This window comes from Salvia splendens, chromosome 4 (assembly GCF_004379255.2).
Source record: "Salvia splendens isolate huo1 chromosome 4, SspV2, whole genome shotgun sequence".
NCBI lineage: Eukaryota > Viridiplantae > Streptophyta > Magnoliopsida > Lamiales > Lamiaceae > Salvia > Salvia splendens.
Genome location: NC_056035.1, coordinates 17,370,936 through 17,394,247, shown reverse-complemented (window position 1 = coordinate 17,394,247; position 23,312 = coordinate 17,370,936). Strand labels below are relative to the sequence as shown.

Genomic DNA, 23,312 nt, shown 5'->3' with positions numbered 1-23,312 from the left:
ATGCCTGTTTCTAACAACATCCCCATGCGTGAGTAATCTAAATTTATATGAAAACTATTTGAATGACATATTTCACTCACAAAAAATGTTGAATGCAGTATTTGAATATAACAAATCGGGAGCCTCATTGGAATCCATTACAATCCAAGAACAACTTTCTGTCACGAATTGATCAAGAGACTAGTAGAATACAAGATTTCGATTGGAGAAAAATTGATTTGGTAACAAATTTATTTTTGTACAGAGATCTCACAATGTCAACAACATAAATTTGGACAGGTGTTGTCAAATTCTTTTCTCTAATATTTTCTCTCATGGTATACAGTTCTTCTTCCCAGTTTTTACAAGTGGCTATTACTACCTTGTGGTATTTTGGATGAAGATCAATAGAATTGAGATAATAGATAGTGTCAAACAACCTAGAGACAAGGATCCATTGGAAAAGTATAACCTTGATGTTGGAATACTGGTATGCTTTTTTCAATAAAATTGACATTATGTTTACATTTTGTTGACATAATTGATGCATCTTGTCGAAATGCTTTGTATAAATAGTTTAGTTTAGTTTTTATATATATTTGCAGAAAGATATGTTTGAGGCATACTTCAAAGAGAAGAACATATAAGAGCTATCATAAAATATAAAGAAGTCTCCATACAGAGTTGTTCTTTTAGATTGGGCCACAAGCACCAATAAAGAAGACAGTGGTATATATTGGATGAGACACATGGAAACTTACTTTGGCAGAAAGGGATGGGAATGAAATATTGGCTTTTTTCCACGTGGCACAAAGATTCTACAGATACTCAGAGGAAGATATTGCGAAGCGATGCTTACATCAGGGAGCAACAAGAAGTGTATGGATATAGTACGCGTCGCTGACGACTGGATGACAACAAACAAGCACAGATTGCCTGAGTTACAGAACAAGTTCAAGGAATGGTTTAGCTGTAGAAGCAAGAAGTAAACAACAGTTTTATTCTGATTTTGAATAAAAAGTGGTTTGGATATTTGATCTTATCATGTTTTTTAGATGGATATGCAAAACAATTATCTCAAACTGATTTTTAAACCATGCAGTCTATAGTAATATATCAAATGTCAACAACTAGAATTAAATGTCAACAACTATTTTTTCTTATCAAATGTCAACAACTAGAATTAAATGTCAACATCTATTTTTTCTTATTAAATGTCAACAACTAGAATTAAATGTCAACAACTATTTTTTCTTATGATTGTTGTTGACATGACTTATAATTGTAGTTGACATCGTTCAATGTGTAGTTGACATAGTATGTAACATAGTTGACATGGCTTGTACATGTAGTTGACACGATATGTACCGTAGTTGACATGACTTGTATGTGCTGTTGACACGAGATGCACTATAGTTGACATAATTATATTAGTTGCTGACATGGCTAGTATATATATTTGACATAATTTTAATTGTGACTAACATGAATTTTATTGCACTGACAACAGAATGTTGTTCCGTTATGGGAGATTCCAGTGCCAAAAGTCAGAGTGCAAAATCAAATATCAACAACAAATAAGAAAATGTCAATAACTTGTAGCATATGTTAAAACTAAAAAAACAACTCTGTTTATTAAAAAAGAACAATTATGTCTACTTTCTGCCACAACTCCTGGCATTATGATCAGTCACTTTACGACACTTTCCAGAACATAATGTCAACTAGCATATCTTAATGTCAACTAGCATATCTTAACTGACCAGAACATAATGTCAACTAGAATGACATACATCATGTCAACATATTTGCATTTATGTCAACAGAACATCAATTCAAACCAGAACATAATGTCAACTAGCATATCTTAACTGACCCACACCAGAATCAAAATCTCAAAATACGCAGCAGCAACACACCAACACCAACATCTTAGACATCCTATCATGGACTGTCAACCCTACTCATAACACCTTCCTTCACCAACAAACACCACAGCAGGGGCTCTTCAGCCAGGGGAGAGTGCATTTTGCATACAATAATTTTGTATGTCAACAAAATGTCAACAAAGAGTATAACTATATAGAATATTTAACAGGTAACATACATCATGCCAACATATTTGCATTTATGTCAACAGAACATCAATTCAAATATCAACAGTTGTGCATTTATGTCAACAGAGTATAATTCACCAACAAAGTATAAAAAAGTCATGTTAATGAAAACCAATCCAAATTACCTTAACCATTCGTCGACGTCGACTCGGAATAAGATGAAGAATCCATCAGATAACACCTTAGGTATTGATTACGAATTGAACTCGAAGCTAAAGATGAAAAAGCAAAAAAAAAACTGATTAGGAACAAATTCGACTGGGCATCAACAAATAAAGCATAAAAACAGAATCAAAGTCGATAAAATCAACCTAAAAACTTCAGATTCAACCAAACTCCGTCGAATTAGTCGTTTTTTTTTTCAAAAATTGATATACTGAGGAATCGTCGAATCAGAGATCGTTGAAATCATCCGTGTTCTAATTTTCGAATCAATTGAATCAGAGAGATCTCACAGAAATCGCCAATCTCACCTAAATCGCGATTGAAGGCTGAAGAACCCTAAACTAAACCACGAAATGACCATTATAACCCTTTCATAATAAATTAATCTAAAAATATTTTTTGTGTGGCAAAATCTGGACCACTCATTTAATAAAAATGAGTGGCTGATGTTGCATCTCATTTCTCAATTAGCCTAAAAAATCTCAGTTGATCACGGATATATATATATATATATATATAGGTCCATGATCAATTGAGATTTTTTAAGCTAATTGAGAAATGAGATGCAATCTCAGCCACTCATTTTTATTAAATGAGTGGTCCAGATTTTGCCACACAAAAAATATTTTTAAATTAATTTATTATGAAAGGGTATAATGGTAATTTAAGTTAGAAACAAATGAAACACGCGTGGTTTCCAGCACTCCAATTCCATTCCCAATTTTCCTCCAATTTCATTCCCAAATTTCCTCCATTAAAGCAACGCCTGCACCAAATTTTCAACCAATTAGCCAATGGAAGGCGTTTCCGCCACCGTCTACCAAGGAAGCTCATGAGAAGATTATCCAAAGTAGGCGACTCGTCGCAGTAGTGGCTGCTCAGATCGGAGTCGCTGCGGAAGCGCTCCTCCTCCGGCGGCATTCAGGAGGGGCACCTGTCGGTGTATGTCGGTGACGAGATGGAGCGATTCGTGGTGAGCGCGGAGCCTGACGTCAATATTTCTCTTCCAATTTTCAGGTTAGCATTCCCCGATTTTACCGATTCATTCATGAACTCCGTCGATCTCCAGCCGAAATTGATTTCAGATGTGGATGGTGGCGGCGACGGAGACACCGCAGCAACGGATGGAAGGGATGAGGATTTGAGAGATGCGTTTGATGTGTTATTTTTTAGTTATGTGAACACTAAATCTGTAACATGTCAACAGCCTACATAGTTTATGTCAACACAAAATTGAAATATACTAAACATGAGTGTTTTTGTTAGATACAGAGAATGTCGTCGTCCTGTTTGAGCAACATATGACAAATAAACTGAAATATCTATAGGAAACAGTTCACACAGACGCACTTTCATCACTCGTGAGACCATGAACTGCCTTCAATAATTCAATTTTCGGCCACCGGTTACCAACATACTTCTCTGGAATATTGTTGACATCTTTGTTTCTGAGGACGAAGAAAAGGACGAAGAAAAAGTGGCTGCATAGATAACCACACCTTTCAAATAGTTTACACTCACAATCAAATGACTCAGTCTCTATCTCATGTGTAACTGTGAAGGTCTTGTTTCTAGCATCAGAAACTTTAAAGACCTCGATGTTCTCCAAAGTGGACATGCTAATCATCCGACAACTCTTATCAGCCTCAGAAATCAATTCTTGTACCACTCTAAACATCCTATCCGTGTATACAGATGCCAATTGCTTCTCAAATGCTAAATCAGTGGCATATTTTGGAGAGATTATAGAATCATAATAGTCAAGCCTTTCAGTTTGATTCCTTTGAGCATCAATGGCATTATTATACTGAAGAGTGAAGTCAGCAAAATTAAACAACGGTTTCGAGTACCTCTTAAAAAAACTGTTTTCAGATTCTGAAAAAGATGTTGTTCTCATTAAAGAACCCATAGGAACATCTCTAAAGTAGGCTGAGATCCACAAATGTCTAATAGTAAACATGTCCTTAAACCATTTTGATCTTCCACACCATATTTTTCAACAATACCAGTCCATAATATGTCAAACTCATCTGGATCTAACAATTCTGACCAAACACAAGCCTTAAACTCCTTACTAAACTTTTCTCTATCAGAAAAAGATTTAGGTATTTTCTCAAACAACTTGCTCATAATATGCCACATGCACAAACAATGCCTTGTACCAGATAATACCTTCTCAATTGCAAGTCTCATTCCCCAATCTTGGTCTGTGATTATGATCCTTGGAGCAACACTCATGCATTCAACAAACACAGTGAAAAGCCATGAGAATGCATCACAATTCTCACTGGATACTAAACCAGCTCCAAATGCAATAGGACACCCGTGATTGTCTTTCCCGGTAAATGGACCAAACACCATACGATACCTATTGAACAAATAGATCAACACAAAACATCAACAAATTTTTAATAATAACCAATGTCAACTACAGATATATCCTATGTTGACTACTATGTCAACTGCTAAGTCAACTAACTAGTATGTATGTCAATTACCAAGTATAATAAATAAACTACATGTTTGTCGAATATGGTAATGTTTCCGAGACTCAGCATCAGACCAAAATAAACTCACTAACTTATTATCATCATGTGATAATTGATATTTGTAAAAAAAGCCTTCACAAATTCTCTTCTTCTCTTGCATCTGATTTAGGATCATTTGAACAGCCACTTCTTTCAGTTTCTCTTTAATATCACGAGAACAATTCCTAACACCATTCAACGTACACCCAACAACATCATAACCACCCAAAAACTCCTTTAATAAGTTGAAAGTTGAAGTAGGACCGATGTTAGCTTTGGTGCAATCTTCAACAAACTTGTGATGAACATCATTCATACTGCGATTTCCTTTCATAAATCGCTTATGATCTTTGTCAACCATAGCATGATTGTGTTCCTCAATGAATTGATGCACAAGATAATATTTAACACAACAATCAGAAAAAAAAAACTTGAAAATGATCCTTGCTCCACATCCACACCTTTTTGTGCCACGTCTGCGTTTCTTCTTTGAAGTTACTTCATCATCATATGACACGTTCACATCCTCATATATACTTACATCGACATCCAACAGATCAACTGTATGAAAACCTTGTCTGTTGCAAACAACATACTGAAAAGTAATAACACCACCACTAGACCTATTTCCAAATCTTCGATAATCAAAACAAGCCTCTTGAGCATACTTTTCATAAAAGGAAATTCCCTCCTCAAGTGAAGAAAATTTTTGACCTTCATAAGGCCTCAACTCAGCGTTGCAAATTGGAATAACAGATCCTACAACAAAATGGGAAAATATGTCAACTAGCATATCTTAACTGACCCACACCAGAATCCAGAATCAAAATCTCAAAATAAGTAGCACCAACATATCAGACATCCTATCATGGATTCTCAACCCTACCCATAACCCCTTCCTCCACCAACAAACACCACAGCAGGGGTTCTTCAGCCAGGGGAGGGTACATTTTGCATACAACTATTTTGTATGTCAACAAAATGTCAACAAAGAGTATAGCCACATAGAATATTTAACAGGTAACATACATCATGTCAACATATTTGCATTTATGTCAACAGAACATCAATTCAAACCAGAACATAATGTCAACTAGCATATCTTAACTGACCCACACCAGAATCAAAATCTCAAAATACGCAGCAGCAACACACCAACACCAACATCTTAGACATCCTATCATGGACTGTCAACCCTACCCATAACACCTTCCTTCACCAACAAACACCACAGCAGGGGCTCTTCAGCCAGGGGAGAGTGCATTTTGCATACAATAATTTTGTATGTCAACAAAATGTCAACAAAGAGTATAACTATATAGAATATTTAACAGGTAACATACATCATGCCAACATATTTGCATTTATGTCAACAGAACATCAATTCAAATATCAACAGTTGTGCATTTATGTCAACAGAGTATAATTCACCAACAAAGTACAAAAAAGTCAAGTTAATGAAAACCAATCCAAATTACCTTCACCATTCGTCGACGTCGACTCGGAATAAGATGAAGAATCCATCAGATAACACCTTAGGTATTGATTACGAATTGAACTCGAAGCTAAAGATGAAAAAGCAAAAAAAAACTGATTAGGAACAAATTCGACTGGGCATCAACAAATAAAGCATAAAAACAGAATCAAAGTCGATAAAATCAACCTAAAAACTTCAGATTCAACCAAACTCCGTCGAATTAGTCGTTTTTTTTTCAAAAATTGATATACTGAGGAATCGTCGAATCAGAGATCGTTGAAATCATCCGTGTTCTAATTTTCGAATCAATTGAATCAGAGAGATCTCACAGAAATCGCCAATCTCACCTAAATCGCGATTGAAGGCTGAAGAACCCTAAACTAAACCACGAAATGACCATTATACCCTTTCATAATAAATTAATCTAAAAATATTTTTTGTGTGGCAAAATCTGGACCACTCATTTAATAAAAATGAGTGGCTGATGTTGCATCTCATTTCTCAATTAGCCTAAAAAATCTTAGTTGATCACGGATATATATATATATATATATATATATATATATATATATATATATATATATATATATAGGTCCATGATCAATTGAGATTTTTTAAGCTAATTGAGAAATGAGATGCAATCTCAGCCACTCATTTTTATTAAATGAGTGGTCCAGATTTTGCCACACAAAAAATATTTTTAAATTAATTTATTATGAAAGGGTATAATGGTAATTTAAGTTAGAAACAAATGAAACACGCGTGGTTTCCAGCACACCAATTCCATTCCCAATTTTCCTCCAATTTCATTCCCAAATTTCCTCCATTAAAGCAACGCCTACACCAAATTTTCAACCAATTAGCCAATGGAAGGCGTTTCCGCCACCGTCTACCAAGGAAGCTCATGAGAAGATTATCCAAAGTAGGCGACTCGTCGCAGTAGTGGCTGCTCAGATCGGAGTCGCTGCGGAAGCGCTCCTCCTCCGGCGGCATTCAGGAGGGGCACCTGTCGGTGTATGTCGGTGACGAGATGGAGCGATTCGTGGTGAGCGCGGAGCCTGACGTCAATATTTCTCTTCCAATTTTCAGGTTAGCATTCCCCGATTTTACCGATTCATTCATGAACTCCGTCGATCTCCAGCCGAAATTGATTTCAGATGTGGATGGTGGCGGCGACGGAGACACCGCAGCAACGGATGGAAGGGATGAGGATTTGAGAGATGCGTTTGATGTGTTATTTTTTAGTTATTGACATTTTAATACGAGTTGTTGACATTTGATATTCTCGCTATTGATATGTGAATTACAAGTGTTGTTTTTTAGTTGTTGACATTTTAATACGAGCTGTTGACATTTGATATTCTCGCTATTGATATGTGAATTATAAGTGTTTTTTTTAGTTGTTGAAATTTTAATACGAGTTGTTGACATTTGATATTCTCGGTATTGATATGTGAATTATAAGTGTTATTTTTTAGTTGTTGACATTTTAATACGAGCTGTTGACATTTGATATTCTCGGTATTGATATGTGAATTATAAGTGTTATTTTTCAGTTGTTGACATTTTAATACGAGTTGTTGACATTTGATATTCTCGGTATTGATATGTGAATTACAAGTGTTATTTTTCAGTTGTTGACATTTTAATACGAGTTGTTGACATTTGATATTCTCGGTATTGATATGTGAATTATAAGTGTTATTTTTTAGTTGTTGACATTTTAATACGAGTTCTTGACATTTGATATTCTCGATATTGAAATGCGAATTATAAGTGTTATTTTTTAGTTGTTGACATTTTAATACGGTTGTTGACATTGATATTCTCGATATTGATATGTGAATTATAAGTGTTATTTTTCAGTTAATGAGTTGTTATTTTTTAATTACAAGAATTGTTTTTGAGTTGTTGACACTATATACAAGTTGTAGACAAGCTGTTGACATTTTATTATAAGTTGTTTACATTTGATATAAAGCCTATTGACATGTGTTGTATGATCATAATGCCAGAACTTGTGTCAAATAAAAAAATTAAGATAAAATAGTTGTTATTTTTTAATTACAAGAATTGTTTTTAAGTTGTTGACAATATATACAAGTTGTTGACAAGCTGTTGACATTTTGCTATAAGTTGTTGACATTTGGTATGCAGGGCAGACTATTGACATGTGTTGTATGATCATAATGCCAGAACTTGTGTCAAATAAAAAAATTAAGATAAAATAGTTGTTATTTTTTAATTACAAGAATTGTTTTTGAGTTGTTGACACTATATACAAGTTGTTGACAAGCTGTTGACATTTTGCTATAAGTTGTTGACATTTGATATGCAGGCTATTGACATGTGTTGTATGATCATGATGCCAGAAATTGGGTCAAATAAAAAAATTAAGATAAAATAGTTGTTATTTTTTAATTACAAGAATTGTTTTTGAGTTGTTGACGCTATATACAAGTTGTTGACAAGCTGTTGACATTTGATATACAAGCTGTTGATATTTTTATATAAGTTGTTGACATTTGATACGAAAGCTATTGACATGTATTGCATGATCATGATACCAGAACTTGTTTCAAATAAAAAAAATTAAGAGAAAGTAGTTGTTCTTCTTTAATTATAAGAATTGTTTTTGTGTTGTTGACATTTCAATACAAGTTGTTGAACTGATTGACATTTCATATATATTACATACTGCTAAGTTCAAAAGTCAGAAACCACAATAGTTGTCCATGGTTTGTGTGGGTAGTGCAGGTTTTAGGAAGAAGCCTTCACCAACCCAAGGTTCGATGAGTTTAGAGGCACGTATCTCACAATCTTCCGGGAATGCACCCAGGTATAGGAAACAACCTTGAAGTCTAGCGGGCAAGTAAAGGTAGCTCTATAGCCAAGATCTCCAAGTAGGAACCCTCCCCCATTGCAGCAGCATCAGCGGTATCTTTTCTGTCTCCTGAATGAGAAGACCACCAACCACAACCAGTGACAGAGGAAGACCTTTACATTTCTCGGCGATCGATCTTCCAATTTCCTTCAAGTGAGGAGGGCAGGGCAATGTAACATCATCATTATCATTTTTTAGCATATCGCCGAATGTAAGATAACAGAGCAACTGCCAGCTGTGCTCCAGCCCGAGCGGCTGCATCTCATGAAGTAAACTAGATGTTTTAGAAATTTTATCAGAGACCTCCCGAAGCCTAGTGGTGAGAAGAATCCGACTGTCGTTCTCCTTATCGGGCAAAGCGTGCGCGATCCACTATTAGAAACTTGAGATTGTAAAGCTCTTGATGCAGGCGCTGGAGCAACGTCTGCACATCGCCCTGAGTGGCATAGTGGTTTGCTTGGTAGTTCTTGCTCTCCATGATTACTAGCAGTTCATGACCTCACCTATAATTTATTTACTACTATTAAATATCAAATGAACTTTGTAAATTTGTTAAATTTAGTTGTGCATCAAAAACATTATTCCGATAATTGATACTAAGAAACATGTTTTTACAAGCAGGGCGAAATTAATTGATATCAAAATCATAAAAATAAAAAAATAAAAACACTTTGACGAACTTTCAGTAGCCAACTTCATTTAGAACTTTCATCAAACAGTTGGCAAAAAGATGCAACACTTACATACCGGCGCATAATTCGTGACGCTCTTCACACCTCCAGAACCACCGCGGCCAGCGCGATGGAACTCATCCTCAACGTACAAGTTGATCGGCACAGTCTCTTCCTACAAATCACAACAATTAAACCTTATCCACAAACTCCTTAATATCCCCTTGATTCAATCGAATTAAAATTGAAAACGTAAACACAACCTTGAAATAGTTTCCAACTGGAGAAGCATACACCAAAAATGTGTACTCGGAAGACGGCGCCAGCCCCAAAACCAGCACCTCCCTATCAGCAGAGGCTAAATGTCAATTTGATTATGTCAACAACGATTCTAATAAGTATACACTATGTCAATAACAAGTATATCCTGTTTAAAGCAAGCACAATTATCTTATTACTATTATATCAATTGTTAAAGTTTATAATGTCAACAACAATCCAAACAAGCATACACTATGTCAACAGTATACAATATAATCTCAATGACAAGTATATGCAGTTTATAGAAAACACAAGTATATTATCATAACTATGTCAATAGCTATTGTATGAAATGTCAATAATCTTAAAAATTTAAACAAATCCTTAACTGGAAGAAGATGCTTGTTTTCTTCCGTTTTTTCCAGTAGCATTGTTCATTTCCATCTCTTCCGATTCTACCATCGCTAATCAACAAAAAAAAAAGCATAAATCGAATTAAATTAAAAAATGCGAGATCTCTGCTGAAATCGCGAGATAAAAGCAAAATTCAGCATTGAAATGAACAGAAATCAGTATTTTCAGATTTTTCCCCAAATGTTCAAGCATTTTGATAAAAGCAGCGAAGCGAAGTTGAACCTCAAAATAGCTGATTCCTCGACTTTCTGGATTCTACACAGAGCTCTGGCGACAAATGCGAAAAACAGCAGCGAAAACATAGGTAGCGATTTCTCTCACTGAAAATCAGTTCACATCCAACACAATTGATAATACAAATCCTAATACCTCCAAATCCATACTCGAACCAATAATTAAGCTTCCGGTGAAGCGACAATGTGAGAAGCGAAGGCTGTTCGGAGCTTCGTGCAGCAGGAGCGGCGAAGCGCGATGAACAGCGGCGACGTTAAACCACGAGAGAGCGAGAGGGCTGTCTGGAGATGTCGTCGTCTCTGGCTTGATTGATGATCGGCGAAGACGATTGATGGTGGCGATATATATTAGAGAGGGTTTTAGAAAATGATTTCAAATCTAATTTTATTTTTTTCCACCATTTGATTAATGAAATGACACTTATACCCCCGTGTTGACATAATGTGATAGTTGTTGACATTTCATTAATCTTGTGGATTAGTGGTTGAGATTGCATCTCATTTCTCAATTTAGCTAAATAATCTCAACCTAACAGCACCCATATATATATATATACATATATATATATATATAGGGTAGTGTTAATCTCCTTTTCTCCCCTTAGATTTAAGTTCCTTCTCAATATAGAGCGTTGGATTAGATTGATGGACGCTCCGGATTATAAGCCTAGATATGATCCCGTAGGTTCATTATTTGGTGCATTTCGTGCATCATGGGGGTGAATTAGTAAATTTATACACTCAAAAACTCCCGAAAACGGCATGTGCGAGATTTAAGCGGGATATACCCACGACCTTCCATATACTCTACACATCATTCACGCCAAACGTATTAACGAATCAATCTCTCTACCCGCTTCTTCCCCCCAATTTCCATCCCCTTTCAAAACCCTAGCCGCTTTTTCTCAAGGTTCCGCCGTTTTCTCTTAACTTCAATCGATGTCGGATTTACTGTCCAACAACCCTTCCGGTTTTGTGCAAGTTTCTTCTGCGGGTCGACGAGAAGGTAGGGTTTTTCGAACTTTAATTTACTGGTTTACTTTCTGAGTTCCATCAAGCGTTATCCCTGATTTTCCCATCATAACACACCACCCACACGACGATTCAACCGTTTTTCACCATTCAGTTGTAGTGAGGGATTTTGTAGATGAAATCTTATAGGGTTATGTTTATTTGGTGTCTTTCGCAGATTTAAAATTTCTAAAAGAGGACGTCCGTCAATTTCACAACAATCGCAGAAGGAGGGTGAGCAAACAATTTCATTTGCATTTTGAATACATGGACTGTTGGACTGATTCTGTGCTTGATGTATTGGGTTTATATCAAATTTCATATGCGCATTTTTTAATCGCGTTTGTACAGACTGTTGGACTGATTCTGTGCTTGATGTATTGTGTTATATCAAACTTCATATGCACATTTTTTAATCGCGTTTGTACATTATTTACCTAATTGTGTGCATTAATAACCCTTAAGTAGCCATTATGTGTCTGCTGCTGGAAATTAGTCTATGAGTGAATGCAATATTAGTGTCTTCATTACTCTAATGGATCTGCACATTATATCAGTATTTATATGCATTACAGTATCATGTATCATGCTTCATGTAACTGCTGTTTATAATTGTCGAAGATTTAATGGAATATGTGTATGTGCATTACTTGTTGTAATCTCTGCATTATATGCCTATATGAATGCATTATATTCACTGGTACAACCTTCAACCAACTGTCGTTGGTCATTAGTTAAGTAGTGAATGCAATAGTTTTATGCTCATTAATTCAATGAGTCTGCTCATTAATTGCCTATTTTTATGCATTATATATCATGTATCATGCATCATGTCACTGATGTTTTATATTGTCAAAGAGTACATGGAATATTTGTTTGGTCATTACCTGATATAATCTCTGCATTATTTGCCTATATGAATGCATTATGTTCGCTGGTAGAACCATCAAGTGACTGCTGTTGGTATGCATTATATTTCATGTTTCATGATGCATGTTGCTGTTGTTGTATAAGGTCAAAGAGTCAATGGACTATTTGTATGTTTATTACCTGATTTGCAAAGTGCATTGTTTGCCTGTTTGAGTGCATGCATTATTTGTTTGATGTGAGACATTATTGACCAGATTATTGCAGGACCCTGTTTTGGCATATTTCAAAATTTGCAGTATAATAACTACTGTTTGATGATTGAGGTCTTGTTCTTGCAATCTGAGTCCATTATTTCTGTTGTATTGTTGCATTATTTGGTTGGTGTGGTACATTATTGTAGTATGAGCGAAGGCTGAATGTTTATTTTCTAAATGTACATTACTGGGTTAATGTTATGCATTATTAGGTTGATGTTGTGCATTTTTTTAACTATTTCTATGCATTATATACATGTTTCATGCATCTAGTGTCTACTGTTGTACATGAGTTAAAGAGTGAATGGAATATTTTTTATGTTCATAACTAGCCTGAATCTGTACATTATGTAGCTATTTCTATGTATTATTTATCTTGTTTTATGCATCATTTGACTGCTGTTGTACATGAGTCTAAGAGTGAATGGAATATTTTTATATGTTCATTACTTGAGTGATTCTGTTCATTATTTGGCTATTTGAATGCATTTTTTATCCTGTTTTATGCATCATGTGACTGCTGTTGTACATGGGTCAAAGAGTGAATGGAATATTTGTATGTTCATTACTTGACCGGATATGTATATTATTTAGTTATTTTAGTGCATTATTTATCATGGTTTATGCTTTATGTGACTGTTGTTGGACATGAGACAATGGGTGATTGCAATATTCATGGTGCATTTGTTGATTTATTCTGAACATTATTTGATTATTAAAATGCATTATGTATCAGTTTTTAGGCATTATTTTGATGCTTCTGTACAATAGTGTATAAGTGAATGCAGTATAATTGTCCACATTATTTTATTCAGTTTGTACATTATGTAACTAATTATATGTTATTATTCTGTATGTTATACAGCATCAAAGTAGCTAAGATTGGACATCGACGAGGAGGTCGATGATATACTGCCAGTAGGAATTGCCCAGAAATTCCGGGAGCGAGTATCAGAGGCCGGGACTAGTACAGCTCTGAAAGAGATGGAGGATAGGAAACCAAGGGGTAGGAACGTCGACCATCTGTATTTTCGACGAACCCCTACCGAGTTTCTGAATTGTATAAAGAGTTTAACTCCTCGGCAGAAGGAAGCCGGCACGGAACTTGTACATGAGTCTAACAATGAATGCAATATTTGTACATTATTTAGCTATTTCTATGCATTATTTATCATGTTTTATGCATCATTAGATTGCTGTTGTACATGAGTCTAAGAATGAATGCAATATTTATATGTTCATTACTTGAGTGATTCTGTACATTATTTGGCTATTTGAATGCATTATTTATCTTGTTTTATGCATCACGTGGTTGCTGTTGTACGTACTAGACCCTAGCCCCTAGGCTTGTTAAACCCTTAGGGAAAACAAGAAACGTGCGCCAAACATCGAAACACGACACACCTTAAATGAAACGGGGCAGGATAAATGTTCATTACATATCACAAATAATGCATTACAGAAACTAAAACTATGCATTACACTACATAATATGTACATAATATATCTGTTTTAAAAAATACCTACGCGTTATGCATGTGCAACCCCAGACAAATTACTGCAGCTCGTGTATTTGGACAACGTTTTTTAGACTTAAAACATACTACACCCTAGCCCCTAGGCTTGTTAAACCCTTAGGGAAAACAAGAAACGTGCGTAAAACATCGAACCACGGCAAAACCTAAATTAAACGGGTAAGGATAAATGTTCATTACATACCACAAACAATGCATTACAGAAACTAAACTACGCATTATACTACACAATATGTACATAATGTATATCTGTTTTAAAATATACCCGCGCGTTATGCATGTGCAACCCCAGACGAATTACTCCAGCTCGTGTATTTGGACAACGTTTTTTAGACTTAGAACATACTACACCCTAGCCTCTAGGCTTGTCAAACCCTTAGGGAAAACAAGAAACGTTCGCCAAACAACGACACACGGCACAACTTAAATTAAACGGGTCAGGATAAATGTTCATTACATATCACAAATAATGCATTATAGAATCTAAAATACGCATTATACTATACAAAATATACATTATGTGCAACCCCAGACGAATTACTGCAGCTCGTGTATTTGGAAAACATTTTTTAGACTTAGAACATACTATACCCTAGCCCCTAGGCTTGTTAAACCCTTAGGGAAAACAAGAAACGTGCGCCAAACATCGAAACACGACACAACTTAAATTAAACGCGTCAGTATAAATGTTCATTACATATCACAAATAATGCATTACAGAAACTAAACTACGCATTATACTATACAATATGTACATTATGTGGATCGACGACCGAGTTCACGTTCACCAGCACTTCAAAGTCCCCGAGTTGAACTATTCAACTCACCTGCGCAACCTCTTCTACCACTGTGTTTCGCTCTACCTCACCTTCCTCCCGTCGCTCGAGGACTCCGATTTCACCAACCTATCCGTCGGCCAAAAATCAAACGACATTGTTTTATCGCTCGACGACAATCGGACGATCCACGACGATTTCCTCGGCGCAAGAGTCTGGTGGCTGAATCGCTGCAACCCAAGACGAATTTCCTGCTAAACAACGTTTCGGATCGGCGACTGATCTGAAAATAATTTACAAAATAAAACGTAGACTGATGGAGAAGGAATGAAACGAAATCTGAAGAAAATTTGTTGAAAACCCGCAGAGATCCTCAACGGAGGAAATCATGGACCATTTACAAAATAAAACGTGGACTGATGGAGAAGGAATGGAACGAAATCTGAAGAAAATTTGTGGAAAATTGATAATCGAAGTCGAAATATGGAAAATTGAAAATTTGTGGAAAAAACTTGAAAACATCCAAATCAACAAACATGGGCGTAAATTACCTTCTTCCATTGATAATCGAAATATGGTGGAAAATCAAAATCAGTATGCGTTTGATTCAGATACGATGAAGCTGTGAAAAACGAATTTATCGTCGTGTGATCGAAGCAAAATAAATCGCAACATGATGGAGACGATGAAGCTGTGAAAAACGAATTTATCTCCGTGTGATCGAAGCAAAATAAATCGCGTACTGATGGAGACGATAAATCGCGGACTTATGGAGAAAGAATAAAACGAAATGTGAAGAAAATTTGTTGAAAAACTGGAGAGATCCTCAATCGGAGGAAATCATGGACCATTCCATAACTAACTCCAATAGTGATTCTCTATTTTGCCCTTTTGACGTAAAAAATTGATTCAATTTGATAAATTCAGCCAAATATTTAAACCATTGGATCATCATAAATCAACGCATGAGATTAAGAAGGAGAAAGGATTAGTAAGGGGAAAAGGATTTGAATACAACTATATATATATATATATATATATATACATATATATATAGGGTCATGATCTATGGCAAACACCTCTTAACCATATAACTAGAGAACAAATAATAGCCACAAGATCAAAAAAATCAAGGGCTAATATTAATTTTTGAATTTAATGAGATATTAGCTCCCTCAATCACAAATTTACTCCATAATAACAAGTCAGGGGTATTATTGTCATTGCAGATCGAATTAAATCCAAAATCATGTTAGGTGCAAAATTGAATTCATTAAGAAATTCATTGAGAAACGGCGATGAGAGGGAAGGCGAGTAGGAGGATGAGGCTGCGGAGGAGGCTGCTGACCTCGATCGCCACGAGCATGAAGTAAGGGAAGGAGGAGCGGGAGATCAGGAGCGTTCCGTCGAGATCCGCCGCGATTGAGTGGCGGTTCGAGCTGTAGGTGGTGGAGCCGTAGACGATGGAGGTGCAGTCGGCGTAGACGGTGGCGGCTCGCTCGATGAAGTTGATCGGCGTCAGCGGCCTTGAATTGAGCGGACTTGGCTTCAGCTGATCCATTTGATTTTGGTTTCTGCTAAAGCTGTGTACAAATTAGTTTTTAATTAATATCGTAATAGTATTGTTGATACGCTTAACCATATTGTAATTGAAGTCACTTTAGCTATTCATAAAAAAACATGAAAAACATAAAAAAACACCTGGTACGAAGAAGCGAAAATCTGCCAAGAAGAAGAAGGAATATCAAATTCATTCCAACAATCACTTTTGTAAACAAGAGTGAAGTAAAACCTGAAGGGGCTGGCAGCGGAAGCGTGCGTTCAAAACGAATCACATGAATTTGATCTATTTAGCAGATTATTTAGACAAAATCTATTCGCGTAATTATCACATGTATCATGCTCATAACTTGAATTAAAACATGCTTTAGCACATAAAATTCCTAAAACATGCTTACTACGGAATTAGCCAATTTACCTCGTTGATTCAATCAAGAATCGATGATGGCTTGCTCCGTCTCCACGTGAAGATCTTCAATACAAGACCTCGGATCTTCTGACTGGTGTCCCGGACTATACGCTGATATTTGTGTAGGCAAATCTCACCAACGTACTAGGACTCGAATAATGGAAGACAGAACTCAGCTCACGGAGGGAGCACAATTTTTGAAAACTCTCTCAAGAGGGGGGGACGAAAATTTTGTAAAATAATTGTTGTGTTTTCTGTCTCCTTTATTCTCCTATTTATATAAGTCACATATTAGGCTCAGTCAGGGATCTAAGGAAGAATCTGGAACAGGCCTCACCCAATTAGCTTTTTACTAATCAAATTGAACCCAGAATTTAATATAAGCTTATATTGGAATATTACGAGCAGCCACTACAGAAGTAATATTGCACTGCCTTCCAAATCCGAAATTACAAGTATTCCGGGTTTCCTTTAATTGTATTTGATTTATTTCCCGCGCTTAAGATGGAAACATCCATTAATTAATTAATGTCTGCTATAGACTTAATTAATTAACATATTTCGAATTCCAAGAGTGGACTTAGCAAGAAACTCTTATTTATTATTCATAGAGTAATCAAACTCCAACTAGCTAGGTTCCGAATAATAAAACCTCGTTTCGAGCTCCTCTTGTGGATGTTATCAAACGAGACTCTCCTCGCGCACGTTTCAACATAATAGCAATCCTAGCACCTCTAGATAATGATCACCACTACCTAATATACCTGGATCGTTGGGTTACAAAAAACCCGCACCTTTGGTAAGTCAAAGTAGTGGATACTCAATATCGTATGCTCAATGCTAACATACATTGATTAAGAAATTAATTCTCAAGACCTCGTCTTTCAGTAGATAGCATAAAGACTCGTCTTGCTGTTAGATCCATTCAGTGCTATACCACACCAACGTCATCTTATTTCAATAAGGTTTAGAAATAATCGGACTGACATTGCAACCTTTCGCGATAGGTAGTCTAGGCCTATCTAGGTTGTGAAATTCTTATTTTTCTTTGTTTAGAACTGACCGTGTTACCTTAAATTGGACGACGCCCACAACCGGTCTACTAAAACAAAGACTTAGACTTTGTTACGTTTGCTCATGCATTTAAATATGCAATAAACAACCATTAAATGTAAAACATAACAACATTATGACAAAAATAATCTGTTGCATTTATTGGAAAATAACCATTAGAGTTTTACAGTATCCAATCACTCGAAAGGTGATTTCTAGTATACAAAACCCTAACAAAATCACAATAAGAGTGATGTGTTTTGTAAACAAGAGTGAAGTAAAATCACAATAAGAGTGATGTGTTTTGTAAACAAAAGTGAAGTAAAATCAGAATAAGAGTGATGTGTTTTGTTAACAAGAGTGAAGTAAAATCAGAATAAGAGTGATGTGTTTTGTTAACAAGAGTGAAGTAAAATCACAATAAGAGTGATGTGTTTTGTAAACAAGAGTGAAGTAAAATCATTCGAATAGTGATGTGTTTTGTAAACAAAAGTGAAGTAAAATCATGCTAAGAGTGATGTGTTTTGTGAACAAGAGTGAAGTAAAATCAGAATAAGAGTGATGTGTTTTGTTAACAAGAGTGAAGTAAAATCAGAATAAGAGTGATGTGTTTTGTAAACAAGAGTGAAGTAAAATCAGAATAAGAGTGATGTGTTTTGTTAACAAGAGTGAAGTAAAATCAGAATAAGAGTGATGCGTTTTGTTAATAAGAGTGAAGTAAATCACAATAAGAGTGATGTGTTTTGTAAACAAGAGTGAAGTAAAATCATTCAAATAGTGATGTGTTTTGTAAACAAAAGTGAAGTAAAATCATGCTAAGAGTGATGTGTTTTGTAAACAAGAGTGAAGTAAAATCAGAATAAGAGTGATGTGTTTTGTTAACAAGAGTGAAGTAAAATCAGAATAAGAGTGATGTATTTTGTAAACAAGAGTGAAGTAAAATCAGAATAAGAGTGATGTGTTTTGTTAACAAGAGTGAAGTAAAATCAGAATAAGAGTGATGTGTTTTGTTAACAAAATCACAATAAGAGTGATGTGTTTTGTAAACAAGAGTGAAGTAAAATCACAATAAGAGTGATGTGTTTTGTAAACAAGAGTGAAGTACAAATTTTTATACTCATTCATGTGGCAGAGCAAAAATCCATAATTGGATTTATATTTCTGATCCTAGAAAACAAAATAATCCAAAAACACATTGGAAAGGTTTATACTTATCAATTACTATCATCAAAATGTTGTGTTTAACCTAATATGTCAATAAACCCAAGTACCCAACTACTGATATATTCTCAACAACCAATCTTTCAATGTTTCTCGATTTTACATGTTACATTGAATTGAACAACAATAATTCAATTCATTTAAGGTCCATCCTCCAGTGTTGATTGAACGAAGATCACATTACAATATAACACAATTAGGCTTGCGATTGATCTGTTCTTGAAGCTCCCAGCTGCGATGAGAAGCTTGGCTCAGTCGCTCCCTCAATTCGTTCAACTCATGCTCTGCCTTTGCCATATCTGCCAGCGACTTCAGTTGCGCATCCATGCTAGCAGCCCTCTCCTCAGCCAACGCCTTCTCCAGATTCGAAATACTCTCCTTCAGCCACGACTCATGGCGATGGTTTACTGCAAGTCCGACGGCGCCGCCCTGTGCCTCAATTGCGACAGCTACGTCCACTCCGCTAACGCCGTCTCGCTCCACCACCTCTGCTCTAATCTGTGACCGCTGGGGCAGAGCTGACCGCCGGAATCCCCACTCCTCTCTGTTGGGATCAAATCACGTAATTTGATCGCTGATTTAAATTTGATAATGTACCTTCCAAAAATACCCTTGGCCTATTTTGTATTATTAAAATAAATAATATTTGTTCCATTAAGATGTGTGGCTGAGATTTGTTCTCTAGTTATACACTTAAGATTAGTTATATCTTGATCACTATCCTATATATATATATTCATTGAAGATATAGCTTTAAAAAACAAATTAATCAAACTTACAAGAAGCAATGCTTTGATATGCACCATGGTGAGAGGAATCTCAGTATCACCACCTTCTTTCAGGCGCAGCAGCACTTGCAAAAAGTTGGTTGCTTTACCAAGATCACCTCCATTAATTATATCAGCCCTCCTTGCCATAATTTCCTCTTGAATAATCTTGTCAAACAAAACCTCAAGCTTCATACTCACCTTCTTATATTGCTTGCTCAAACCCTGCAAATCCATCCAAGCAAGGCCAGGGAAGAAATCAGACACATTAGGCTTCCCAAGAAGCTCCGTGATCTCCCCCACAACCTCCCTAAACTCCCCCTTTACCGTCCTTCCCCACAACATTCTCATAATCACTTTAAGCACCCCCGAAAACATCATCTCGCCAACGTTCACCGGAGCACCCTTGAGAACGTGCAAGCGGCTGACGATGCTCCTGACCTCGTGCCTCCGGTAGCTGTAGAACGCGTCCAGCGTGGCCTTTCCGAGCATGTCGCGCACGCAGGCCTTCCTCAGCATCCTCCACTCGGGGCCGTGCGGCGTGAAGACTATGTGGCGGCCGCCGTACTCGGTCGACATCACCACAGCAGGGACGGGGTGGTTGGCGAAAGCGACGTCGTGCTGGTTCAGCACCTCGCGGGCGGGAAGTGATCACCACGCTCAGAGTTCTGCCGAGTTTCAGGGAGAAGATGGGGCCGTAGGATGCGGTCAGATGGGTGAAGTGAGAGTGCAGGTCGGGGGTAGAGGGTGTTTTCGTTTTCGTGAGAGGAGGCATGAGTACCAGATCACTGTCAAGAAGGGGATTGCATACAATACAACTCTGCTGTTGAAGATTTTATCGGAGAAGGTGAGATTAGTTATTATCTTCATAGCAATAGTGGTGTTTGCTTTGGATAATGTTGGATCCAAACTCATATATAACTCATTAGTTAGACTTGTGTGGTGGAGCTTTTGATTGGATAGATTTGTTTTCGGTGATTAATATATTGCCAACATTGTATATATAATTAATGATAGTACTTATGTATTGTGTAAAATGATACCATCGTCGGATGGGAATCTTGATTTTGAGTTCGGACAAAGTATCCATTGGTTTTATTTATGGAGTTTTCCGTTACACCATCGGGAGCAGCATTTCCTAGTTACTTTATTTATTTTTAGGCTTAATAGTTCATGAATTTCAAGAAAAATTTCATTTATACCAAACAATTATAATTGTGTAAGTTTACGTACATTTGATTGATGCATGGCTTTGTCGATCATGCATTCATGCTAATATTCAATAAATATAATTGAATAGTGAGGTAAAATTTTATCGAGAAAGAGTGAAAAATAATCAATGTTTGGCACAATCTTGACATTATTATCGTTGTTAAAGCGGAATATCACTACAAAAAATGCGGTCATTTGCTAGCAAAAGTTCGTAGCAAACTCGTGAGGACATTTGCGAGGAAAAGTTCATTTTCGAGCACGTTTGTGCTAGAAATAAGGCAAAGTCCGGCCTAGCTATATTGTACTCGCAAATTTGCGAGTGCCGCCATTGTGCTAGCAAATTTGCGGCTTGGAATTTCGACTCGTTTGCTAGCACTTTTGTGCTCGCAAATCAGTATTTTATTATAAATTCCAATATTATTTTTTTACAAATTATTACCTGGATAATTTATTAAATAAAACATAATGAAATGAAATAAAAAATAACAAAAACTCAAAAGTTACATAAAGTAATAATATTGTTTTACACTTAGTTTGCAATACTAGAGAATTGATATGATGAGAGATATCAACGATATCACAGTTATCTCAACCATGCAGCTTCATGTAAGCGTCCATGCACCTCATCCACACGTGAACACAGCCGTGGAACAAGATGAAGAGTTCGTTGCTTTGTTAGTTTAGAGTTAGTTAAATGACAGCTGGTGTTAGTTAGTTAGTTAAGTGAGGTGGTTAATTGTGTTTCAGCTATATAAGCTGCCTTTGTACTCGGTTTCCAATCAATGAATAAACTGATATTTTTTCCCAAAATATCTCCTCCCTTCTCTTCGATCTTCTTCGTGTTCATGGAGTTCATCTCCACAAATCTATTATGGTATCAGTGACAAAAATGCTTCCGCCTCCTTTTCTTCATATCTTCAAATCTTCAAACCTTCATATCTTCACATCTTCAAATTTCCGATCCTTTTCTTCTCTGATCTACTCAACCTTACTCCTCCAATCCTAGTTATCTCCAGATCTCTCTCCAGCTTCTCCTCCAGTTCATCCTCTCTCTCACGATGGCGAATCACAATCGTGCTCCTTTGTTGCCTGCAGAGGATACCTCCAGTCCATATTTCCTTCATCCGAGCGATAATCCAGGAATTATGCTCGTTCAACAACAACTTACTGGTTCAAATTATGTCGCTTGGAGCAGATCCTTCAGCACCGCTCTTCTCGCCAAGAACAAACTTGTGTTTGTTGATGGATCGATCCTTCGTCCAGCTCGTGATGATCTACTCTATCAACCATGGATTCGTTGCAATAGCATGGTTGTTTCGTGGCTACGCAACTCGGTATCTCCACAAATTGGCTCGAGCATCATGTACATTGATGATGCTTATGCTATCTGGTTCGATCTGAAGGAGAGATTCTCCACGAGTGATTCAGCTCGAATCTACCAGCTTCGCCAGCAGCTCATGACTCTAACTCAAGGTTCATCTGATGTCAACACATATTTCACCAACCTCCGCATCATTTGGGATGAATACAAGAACTCTCAGCCTATATCATGGTGTACTTGTGCTAGATGCACTTGTGATAGCGCTTGGAAGTGGAATCAGCATCAGGAAACAATTGCACTATGCAATTTCTAATCGGTTTAAATTCCTCTTTCTCTCAACTCAGATCTCACATCCTCTCTATGATTCCTCTTCCTTCTCTATCTAAGGTTTTCTCCTTAGTTATCCAGGAAGAGAGACAGAGATCAATTGATGCTCCTGCTCGTGCTCCAGTCTTCAGTGAGCTTCCCTTTGCTAATATTACATCTTCCTATGGCAGGGCTTTAAACAAATTTCTATGCAGTCACTGTGGTAGAACTAATCATCCAGTTGAGAAATGCTTTTTACTCCATGGCTTCCCTCCTGGATTTGGCAGA

The 23,312-nt window shown here is 36.5% G+C and overlaps 1 pseudogene; it reads right to left on the bottom strand.

The window, feature by feature from the left end:
* The window catches only part of LOC121799239, a 35,466-nt pseudogene extending 14,418 nt beyond the window's left edge, over window positions 1-21,048 (bottom strand).
* Between the last annotated feature and the right edge of the window lie 2,264 nt (window positions 21,049-23,312).